General features: G+C 33.4%; 1 long non-coding RNA gene across 1 annotated transcript; it reads right to left on the minus strand.

The window, feature by feature from the left end:
* Nucleotides 1–228: 228 nt before the first annotated feature.
* Nucleotides 229–11,342, minus strand: LOC122231018. Its single transcript, XR_006208126.1, has 4 exons — nucleotides 11,259–11,342; nucleotides 6,793–6,931; nucleotides 4,688–4,759; nucleotides 229–503 (listed from the first exon to the last, which is right to left on the minus strand). It is a non-coding gene; the product is annotated as an uncharacterized LOC122231018 (long non-coding RNA).
* Nucleotides 11,343–12,093: the final 751 nt, after the last annotated feature.

Below are 12,093 nucleotides of genomic sequence, written 5' to 3' on the forward strand. Positions count from 1 at the left end.
CTGAACTGACTGAGCCACAGCAGTGCCACGGTTCCTGTACTTTTTAGAACATATTTAAAAATAATGCTGCAGCTGAAATAATTGCTTACCATTTCCCAAACAAGTCTCAGAAAGACATCTGCTTTCAAGAATCAATTTTACTTAAATTGGGGGCAAGGGTGATGAAAACTAATACCTTCATATTATTACAATATATTGTAATGTATTATTATCATATGGCATAAAATATAAATATATTATTAAATCATGTAAAATTGTATGTATTTCTGAACCAAATAATAAACTTCAAATAAATTTCCAGCTTCAGTTGTCATTTTCTTGGTAGATGAAGAAGGGTGGTGAGATGGTTAATTGTTCACAAGACCTCTGCATTCAGACAGATCAAGCTGTGTCCCTCAGTTGCAGGAAATGTGGCATCCCAGTTGCATCACTTCATAGCTGTGATGTTTACATTACCAGCACACAGAATAATTTCTCACTTGTAAGTGTTTCGTAAGTATTAGCTGAATGAATGAATGAATACATGAAAATTATTATTTGATTAGTATCAGTCTCCCTTCCTAGACTATAAGCTTCTTGAATGTAGGAGTAGAGCTTTCTATAATGATCATTGTTTTATTGCATTTCCAAGATTGAACTGGAATTTGGCATGTCAAGTATAATATATGTGGAAAAAAATACTCACATGTACACACTTACAGAGAAACACCTAGATCTTTCTCTTTCATCCCATTCATCTTTGCTTTTAGAACATTTCCCTGAGAATGTTAAAATGCTGCAAGTTGTGCTACCCTTATAAAGGTTTATCATACCACTAACACAATTATCACCCAAGTAGGAGGCCTATGGTATACGAATTTTAACCCAATAATACCCTGAAAAATGATATTTCCTGATGTTGATTGCCTCAAGAGCAACTAAGTTCCTAGCCAGGCTGAATTCATTTAGAAGAATTTTCACATATTTAACATTTAATAAAATTATGACATACATTAAATCTTAATGAAATGCACGTTTTCAACCTTCTTATGAGAGCAGAGGTAATAGAAAGGAGTCTGTAATTAGAATTAGAAAACTTTGGTCTAGGTCCTGGGTCTGCTACTACAATTTGTGTGTCCATGTATGAATCACTTAAATTCTCTCATTTCAGCATTTACCTTTGAACTTGCAGAATATAATGTTTAACCTACCAATATATCTGCATTGTTATGAAGAACAAATGAGATCATGTGTGGTAAAATGCTTTGTGAATTTTGTGAATTGTAAAGCACAGTATCCATATGTTTTCCTGTTATTTGGTGGTTCCCGGCCAGGCATACTCCAGACAGTTTGACCAGTTGTTCTGGAATATTTGACAAGCTGAACTTCAAACAAAAGATATAAACCTAAAATGGGCCCCTTTGGACATCTAGACGTTTCATCTTTCTAACTACGGCCGTATTTGCTGATGTAGCAATGGGAGCAAAGTTTGCCTTTGTCATCAATTCCCAAATTTTTCATTCTGAATAGAAAAGAGAAACTCTCTCCACAGGTGCTCCACAACTCCTCTCTAGATACACCTACCTGCTGCCACGCTACATTAGTTAGCACAGATTCATGCTAACAATGAATTAATCACGCTCATCGAACGGTCTCTTTTTGCATATTATCCATCTATATTTTGCTGCTATTCTATGTTCATTTGTGTTTCTATGAATAAAAATGTAGTAACAAATTATTTTCAATGTTTTCAATATATAAATGTTTTAAAATAAAACAAACTACTGTTGTGATGATGGCAGATATTTTTAAGGTGCTTATTACTTAGTTCACAAGAGTGATGCATATATGCTAGGGGGTCAACATCTTTGAAAATTAGGAACTTAGGTGGAAAAGCTCCACTTCCAAAAGTAGCTTTGAGGTTGTTCTGAGTTTTCTGTAATTTTTACTGTTTCATAATTGTTTCTGATGGCTCAGTGTCAAATATGGATTTTGTGTGCATGCGTGCGTGTGTGTGTGTGTGTGTGTGTGTGTATTAGCTGAGAACCATGGTCATATATGGAATATATTATTTCAAAGCTTGCTATTACAAATTTACTTTTGTAGATTTTTCCACTAGATATATGAATTTAGAGAATGCAACCTGATACCAAGAGGAGAAAACTCTTTAAATCTATGAAGGTCCTGATGACCTGTAACTTAAAAAAAGTTTTACTTTTTTTAAAAAATAGCTTGTTTTACTTCATGAAATTATAGCAATTTTATTTAGATGTATCAATAGTATATTTAAGCAACCCCATGCCTTTTAATAAGCAGTTTGGACTGGAAGACTCTAAAATATTTCAAACAATATTGTATTTCTCAGATATCAACCATTAATGGATGCTTGAATATTTTACATACGCTATTTTAACTATCTTAGAGAGTAAAACTCAATTTAGAACATTAAAACTCTCTCTCCCTACTAAATAAACCATAGGTGTCCCCTACACTTCTGACACTAATGCAATTATTATTAGCTTGCAATTCTTATCTGAGACAGTTATATAGATAAAGTAAGCCCTAAGTAACATTAAATCGGCCAATTTGACATTCTTCTCAGTAATGACCCTTATATGGCTATTTTGCTGTAGAATACGAGTATGATTAAGTAATAGCAGGTGGGTCTTTACCGACATTAGTTATTTACAAGTCACTTATTCTTACTTTATCTGAGCTCTTTAGGTCATACATAATAAACATTTATTAAAAGTTTTGAAACTTCTAAAGATTATCTGTGTATGTATAAGTACACAGATATAAAATAAATATTTTTATTTATTTTAAAAAATAAATATCCTACCACAAAAGATACTTTAACAACAAGGATATCTCACAAAATTGAAGTCTTATAGAACCAAAAATATGCAAATTTTTTCATTCAGAGATATTTTTCTCAAGCTGTCATTTGAAAATTAAAGTTTTATTCATCAACAGAGTGTTTTATTAAGAAACTATTTCCTCATTATTTAAGGAGCATTCCCCCAACTTGTATTGGGCAAAATCTTAGTATGTTACTTTTCTTATCAGTTTATGTATGGTCTGATTCCTCATTGTTCTTTAAAAATGGAGATATTACAAATATTTTCTTGATTATTTTATAATATTTTTGTAATAAAATAATAAAAGCATATGAAAATACTTTGGAAACAAAAAAGTTTCTACTATAAAGTTGGAGGATTAGAAGATTTCCATCGTAGAACTTCAAACAATCACCCAGGAACTGGATTAACAGTAAAAAAGCTTTACTTTAATGGACATTACTAGTGAATTCCCCTTTCAACTTGGAGGTCTTGAGGTTGGAATGTAATTTCCCTGCTTAGTGAGCCACCCTGTAGACACAGAGGTTTGTTCACATGCAATACACATATGGCTGAGGTGAAGAGAAATGTCACACAGCATCTTGAGGAAGGAACCAGAATGGAACACTGAATCATGCTCAGTTTCAGAGAAATCTTCTGAAAAATTCCTTATTCAGAGTAATTCAGAAACCATTCCCATGAAAACTCAGGCATTTACACCTAAGTACATTTTTTATGTGTCCAGTGGTCTGGGGCATAAACTTCCCCCCGCCCCGCCCCGCCCCTGTATTAGTCAACTTGTGTTGGAATAATTCTATACAAAATCAGTTATAAAATCTTAATGGCTTACAACACATGCATTTGTTTTTCTGCACATATATATGTGGAGTAGGTGTAGTGTCTGTTTCAGGCTATAGATTGAGCTCACACCAGCTCTGTAATCTTTCATTTCAGGACCAAAGTTGAAGAAGCAGTCATTATTTAGAGTGTTTTTATTTCTTATGGTGCAGTGTAGGGTAGTTAGAGTGCATGCCCAATCAGGCAAGTCCATACAAGCACATTTAAAGCCAGCTCAGCTTCCACTGAACAAAGTAAGTTATATGGCCAAAGTCAATGAGGCTGGGAATTATACTTTTCCTGTGTGAACTATGGCATGGGTGAAGGTAAAGAGAGAATTCTAAATAAATAATACAATCCGCTATACCCTCAAAGGTGAAAGACAAGTTAGTGCATTTGTATACCTCTTAGAACAAAGACAAAGTCAAACTTGTGCTAAGACTTTCAGGATTTAAGAGGCAACATAAATTACATTTGATGATATGATTTTAATACAATTAGTAAGTTATCTGAAACTGGCATCTTTCAATGGAGTCATTAGTGGGAGACAAGATCCACTGATCTTTTGGATTTTTTTATATCACGCAAGCAAGGTACTAACTGCCCTTTGTCCAGGATTTTATTTTACAGAATTTTTTTTTGTTTATTTATTTTTGAGAGAGATAAAGAGAAACAGAGTGTGAGTGGGGGAGGGGCAGGGAAACAGGGAGACAGAATCTGAAGCAGGTTCCAAGCTCTGAGCTGTCAGTACAGCTCTGAGCTGTAAGCACAGAACTTACAGTTGGTGGGCACACACCCACCAAGTGTAAGATCATGACCTGAGCCGAAGTCGAACGCTTAATTGACCGAGCCACCCAGGCACCCCCAAAATTTTTGTACAGCAAATAATGTTGGAAGATAGAGATAATGTCTCCCTCTTACATAAACCTTATAATAACTTAAAATATCCCCCTTATTATTTATTACTTTTCAGGATTATACATGTAAATAAAGCTTGTTAATTATGTTGTTCAAATTATCTGGACACTTACAGAAGTTTTTGTCCCCTTAATCCACTGAGAGAGCTATATAGGTACATAAAAGTTCAGAACTGTAATATTTTCCTGTTGAAATAAATGTGTTTGATATTATTTACAGACTTCCTTTATAATAAAGATGAACAATAATTAATAATAAAATAGAATAATTACAATAATATACTATAATAAAAGTTACGTGAATGTGGTCAATCTCTCCCAAAATATCTTATTGTACTGCACTCACCCTTTTCTTCTTGCGAGGATGTGAGATGATAAAATGCATATATGTCACATGAGATGAAGTGAGGTGAGTGATGTAGGCACTGTGACATAGCTAGCATTAGGTTACCATTGACCTTCTACCCATATGTCAGAGGAGGATCATTGGCTTCCACACTGTAGTTATCATGGGTAACTGAAACTATGTAAAGGGAAACCATGGGTAAGCGTAGACTACTCTGTAAACAAATACTGCAGATGCTCACAAATCATCAGGCAAATATTTACTTTCTGGCTGAGGTCATGACAATGACAATGTAATCCAGAAGCCTGAAGTCGTGGTGATAGTTTTCAATTCCCCAGAGTTCAGAAATGGTAGAGCTTGTAGCTCTCTTGGGAGGTCAGTTCAAAGTCATCGTTGTGACAGCCATTCCTGGATTCTATACCTTATCAACCAACAGTTTTAAACAATTACATCTATTAAATTTCTTTCTTGTAAAAATTATCTAGAGTAGGCTCCATCTGTCACTGAAACTCACACAATACACTAACTGATAACACAGTTCTAGTGATCGGTATTTGGACTTTATGTTGGGTTGCTCTTGATAGCAGTATATTAATTTATTTCTGAAAAGAATACCAGTACTTTGTACATGGCAAATTGCAAATGAGTTGCCTAAGTTATCCCTGTTGATGCCCCTTAAGCAGATGAAATGGAGGCTACTAAGAGAATAAGGAATATAGGAACATAAGTGAATGACTATTTCATGCACTGGAGAGTTTAAGCTGCTATAACATGATAGGCTTTAAGTCTTAAGTTCTTGAATAAAGATACAGGAAAGAAAGAAAGAAAGAAAGAAAGAAAGAAAGAAAGAAAGAAAGAAAGAAAGAAAGAAAGAAAGAAAGAAAGAAAGAAAGAAAGAAAGAAAGAAAGAAAGAAAGAAGGAAAGAAAGAAAAAGAAAGGAAAAGAAAAGAAAAGAAAAGAGAAAAGAAAAGAAAAGAAAAGAAAAGAAAAGAAAAGAAAAGAAAAGAAAAGAAAAAAGAAATTTATATGATTGCCCTAAAAGAAAATCAGAGCCAGATGTTCTGGGTTGAGAAAATACAAAATACATTAAATTCTCATATCTTATGTACTCATTGGAGCACACACTGGGAAAGAATGGAAGACCGATACTGAGAATAATGATATTTGAAAGGATTTATTTCATTCAAATTACCCTCAAACTTCCACTCCCACTGAGCCTAACTTACCAGCAGAAGCAAGCCTTGCTTACAGAGCCTGGAGGGGTATTAGCTCATGTCCACACCCACCACCTGCCAGTGTCTATCAGCCCTTTACATTTTCCAGCATGTGGTGTCTAGGGGACCAGACACTTATATACCAGACACTTACAAGAAATGCAACACTGTGGTTAGTTATATTGGGCAAAAAAACTAAAATTATTGTGTGGGAGTAATTTCTGAAACACAAGACCAAAAATAAAAATAAATAAATTTAAAAAAGAACATGTCTTTGCATGGATTAAAATCATTCACATGAATATATATATGTGTGTGTGTGTGTATATATGTATATATGTATGTATGTATATATATATCAGACCCTGTACTGTCCATTAGAAATGTAATAGGGATTATATATGTAATTTCAATTTTAGTTGTCACATAAAAAGTAAAAAATAATAGATGAAATAAATTTTACTAATGTATTTTTATCTGATATATCCAAAATATTGTTATTTCCAAACAAAATCTATATAAATACTAAGGATGTATTTTACTCTGTTTTTACTGCCTCTTCAAAATCCAGCATGACTTTACACTTACAGCACAGCTCAGTTCAGATGCTAAGCTTGCATCAGAAACACTTGATTTATTTACACGTAAAAAAACTTACAGTTGAGAAAGTAGATTTACATCTCCAAGATGTATCAAACAGACTTCAAAAATTTCAAATACCAAAATATAATTTTCCATAAATATTTACATCGACTTTAACAAAACTGGTTCATCAATACTACAAGAATTATTTTGACCTAGAAGAAAAAGCATATAATTTTCAAAACTATTGCTACCCAAGTTAGATAAATTCAATCCTTCTTGTGTCGATATAACATTATTATTGATTTGTATAATGAAAAGTTTCAATTTCAATATAAATTTGTGTACCTGTCTAGCTAAGACACATAGAAGCTCTTCCTTTCCTTGAAGCTCCAAATTTAGCTTGTTCATGAGCAGTATGATTTCATGATTGAAAATGTAAATCACACTGCCATTTTTTTATTATTGCATATTTGGTAAGTGTTTCTTTTGTTCCAAGAAAATCTTGAATTGGAATGAACAGTACGATAAATCTTTGTAAATAAATCTTCCATGACTCAACGAATGAGAGTGGGTAAAGAACACAAGATTGTTAAATTCATCATATATTTTTTTTAACTCCATAAACTAATACTGATTCAGAGCATTTGCATGTATATATATGCAAATGAATCATTTTGACAATTACATCCATCTGCACCTTTCACAGAGGTGGCTCTAGAAAACTGAGTACAGATATTTCTAATATGTAACATGCAGCAGAATGGAATAAAAGGAGAATATCAGTCTCTTGTACAGAATTACAATAAATATAGATTTTGACCAAACATACGTAGTGTCTGATGTAAAACTATTTTTTCACATATAGCTAAAATTCTTCTTTGAAAAATAAAAATATTCAAATATACATATATGTATAATATATTCATATGTGTATATGTGTATTCACAAATTTTACTTTTTATTCCACAAATGGGAATTTGTTTATAAATCTGGAGCTTTGTTGATACAAAATACTCAAAATATTAATTAAGGGTATTTTTATCTACTTCATGAGTCTTCTTAAATTAAAAATCATTTGCAATTTTTCTAATTTTGATTCCATCGATTTTTCATATTTTTAGAAGTCTTTGATTCTATGGATAGTCTTTTTTCTTAGGTCCCTAATTAACATTTACAAAATTTTCAGAATTTATATAAAACAATTTCTTACCATTTCTCCACCTAAAAATATATTCCATGGTGCAAGTATACAAATCATCTTACAGGTGAATAAATTTTCAAGTTCAGATTCTTTTAAAAAGCTTTTAAAATATTTTTGTTGAACATTTAATTCTGATTTCAGGAGAATGAATTTATTAGTTATTTTTTGGGTGTTGAGATAAAGAAAAAAATCTTCTTATCAAATGAACTATGCCTTTGCTAAATATATCTCCTAGTATTGTTCACATTATTCTGTTGATTGTTGTTTTTTGTTTTTTTACAAGACACACAGCTTTCTCATTTTGTTCTACCATGTCAAACAGTAATTGCCATTTGTGGCAAAATTTGCAATGTATTTTTCTCCAGTATCTTTTTTCCTTTACTGTTCTGTTTGTGTTACTAGTTTCTGCATCCCCACTTAATTCTGTACCAATAACATGTCTCTATTTCAAATTTATAAATTTGTCCATAGAAATTATTTAGAAAAATAGTTATTTACATAGCAATTAAATAACAATAAATTTTATATATTATAAACACTATAATGGTAGATTAACAACTATTTTTATCTAGATATCACCTGCCTGTATAAAATATTTAAATGAACATATTCAATGTTACATTATTGTGTAAAAAAATATTCAACTAAATCAGTTGACACTAACTTGATAAGTGATGGGTTTCTGCATAACACTAGGACCTAAGCACCAAAGAGGTACATTATCATTCAACAATATCTTACAGAATGGAACAGTTAAAGTAAAATGTAATCCTCCCTAAACAATGAAGTTGTTTTACAGAGAAAATTATTTTATAGTCTGTGTTTGACACATAAATTGAAATTAATTAAAATTAAAAAAAATTAGACATTAATCCCTCTGTCATATTAGCAACATTTCTAGTGCCTAGTAGACTCATGTGGCTAGTCCAGTGTTGAATAACACAATTTTACATCGAAGTTGGTTTGAGCAAATGAGTGAGGCTCAGTTGTTTTTCTCATTTTGTTTGACTAAAAGCTGGAGTTAGTGGTGACAGATGGCAATGAAATTCAGATAGCCAAAGGAATCCAAAGACTTTAAGAGATGGGGACACTGGATTAAATTTATTATATGCCTCAAAGAATAGCAAAGAAAGTACTCCCTTCATTATGGCAATGGAAAGTACATTGATTAAGGGGGTGTGTCTATACTTCATAGGTCAGGAATGATTGTGAGACATAATGTCCATAAATTCCATTGAAATGGACTACCTCATTTGAATGTAGATATAGGATCCTAGGATCTAGAGGACAAGCGAAGTCAATAATTAAAAGAGGTAAGGTAGACATGGCTATCAAAATAGACAAGTGAGTAAGTGTGGCATTCAGAACTTGAAGTTCATTCATCTTTGGCAGTAACTAATTGCTTATAGGCCTCTTTGAACCAAGAGATGGGCAGTCCCAAAATGTCCAAAATACCTACAAGTCTACAGAACAGAGGCCTGACTTAAAGTCCCCTCCTTTTTGAAGAATCATAGTCCTTCACCCAATTCCTAGAGACCCAAGTTGTAGACCTCCCCCACAGAAGCATACAAGTATTTAGAAGAATAACCATGTACCAGAGAATTGGAAATATCAATATTTCTCTGGCATATCAGAAGTTTGTTCTTTGATGATATTAATTTCTAGAGAACCAAAACACCACTGTGGGACTTCTATCACCATCAGATCCTATGATCAATGGAGTTTATGTCAGTCTGTCTCACAGTGCATTCAGTGCTTTCCTGTGGATTTATTCTGTGATTATTTGTACAGTTCCTGTGTTGTTCAGTTGAAATAGATACACAGCACCAGGCAGAACTTAACCACTGCCTTTCCAGAATAGTGCTTCGTGGTAAGAACATATAAGTAGAAACTGCCTATAGAAATCTCCCTCCATACAAAAATAAACAAAGTGGTACTGTATTCTTGAAAGAATAGCAGACATTAGTGCTACCATCCAAGATCCGAAAGATTCACTGGGAGTATTTGATATTGCTTCTTCAATAACTCATCCATTTGACCTTTGGGGTAGATAGTTGGGCCTTGGAGAATGACAATAGTTATCATAATCAGAGAGTAACTCCAAACTCAGCTTCCATTTCAGAGATGGAATGGGGAAAAGCAATTGAGGCCCAGGCAACTGAAATGCTTATACTGCTACTTCAAATGCATTTTTATCTGTTCCAATGAACAGAAGATGGTAGAGGCAATTTGTTTTCACTGGAAAGAGGAAGTAGTTCTTGTATATATTGAATTGCCATCACTGACTACCAACCATGCATCAGCCTGTAGCACCAGTCACAGACTTAGAGGATGAATAATTTTATACCATGCTTCTCATACCTCACAAATTTTGATCAAACGTTTCATTTTTGAGCAAAAGAAATGATTCAATGGGCTAATATTCATGGGATTCACTGATATTACAAGGCACCCTGTCACTAGAAGCCAGAGGGCTCATGCAATGGCAGAATAGCCTTTTCAAGAGTCATTGTTCCTAATGGGAGCTAATGATTTCAGAGATTGTGGTAGTGTCCTATAGCATGAGGTATATGCTCTAACCAGCAGTGAATATTTGGAGCCGTTTCTCCCATAAGTAGAATACATGGGTCTAGGAATCAAGGGATACTTCTCACTATAATTCCTAATGACAGCCATACAAAATTTTCGTTTCCAAACTTCTGACTTTGAGTTATGTCTGCTGAGATGTAGCTTTCAGGTTTAGGAGAGAAGAGTTTCTACCAGGAGACCCAAAAGTCATTTACTGAATGAGAATTTGAAGCTTCCACATTTTTCATCTCAAATGAAAAACAAATATTTGTATATTATAATTAATATATATTATATACATATTTACTCATTCTAAGTAATCAGCCTACACAATTATGAAGGCTGAGAAGTCCCACAATCTGCAGTTAGGAAGCTAGAGACCCAGGAGTCAGCAGTATAGTTCCAATATGAGTCTGAAGGCCTGAGAGCCAGGAATCCTAGGGCTGGGAAGACCAAAGTGTCAGCTTAAATGGTGAGGCAGAGAGTGAATTCTTTCTTCCTCCACATTTTTGTCCTTACAGCCCTTCAACAGATGTGAAAATTCCCACCCACACTGGAGAGGACAATCTGCTTTTCTAAATCTACTGAATCAAATGTTAATCTCATCCAGAAACACAGTCACAGACATACCCAGAAATAATGTTTAACCAAAAAAACTGGGCAGCTCATGAGATAGCCATGTTGACACAGAAAATTAACTACCACAATGCCAAAGTTGAAATGTAAACAAACAACTCAAAATATTATTTAATATATTATCATATACTTACGGTAAGAAAATTTTATGCTTTGGTTCATCTTGTCTAGAATTCACTTTGAATTAAAAAAATCATGCCATCTATGTTCTATTTTTTGCATTTAATATACACAATATATTTTTAATAGATTTTAAAAGTTCTATTTTTCTTTCCCCTTTGTTTTCATTTTCCTAGAAGAAACAGAAGTAACAACCATACATTTGAAATTACTGGAAAAATACCTTCATATATTTTTACAAACCTACAATAATGTTAAAAGCTCTAATGTGAGAATCTTCTCTTCAAGTGAAAGATGAAAAAAAAATGGGGTGGGAGATAACCAACCCCCCTGAAAACAAAGAGGCAGCTAAGTTGAAAACTTGTATTATGTAGCAGAACTTCTAGAAGTGTTGAAAATTCCAGAATATTTTACGTAAGGAGTTACGATGAAGTCAAGTCCCAAATCGTCTTTCTATATTAAAAAGAGACAAAAGGGAGAGTCTAATGAGCTTAAACCCCTAGCCACAGAGATAATGAGAGCAAGAGACCTTGGTCTGTAGGCAACAACTCCCTTTGTTTCTCATTGAATACCCTCATCTAGTTATTAGTTCTTCCTCCAGTAATCTGTCAAACAATGAGGGACTAGAACTTTAAAAGGTGCGTCGCCACAGAAAGCAAGCTAGTGCTGAGCCAGTGGAAAGGGGAGATGATGAGATTGACATTGCTGACACCGGAAATCTGGTGATACAAAGATGAGTTTACAATCAAATTACTCTCATATTCACTTATAGCCAAATAAGTAAAGAGGCCACCTGTAAAACATTTTCCCTACGAGTAATGTGTGGAGACTATTATAATAAACCCATGT

This window comes from Panthera tigris, chromosome A1 (genome assembly GCF_018350195.1).
Source record: "Panthera tigris isolate Pti1 chromosome A1, P.tigris_Pti1_mat1.1, whole genome shotgun sequence".
NCBI lineage: Eukaryota > Metazoa > Chordata > Mammalia > Carnivora > Felidae > Panthera > Panthera tigris.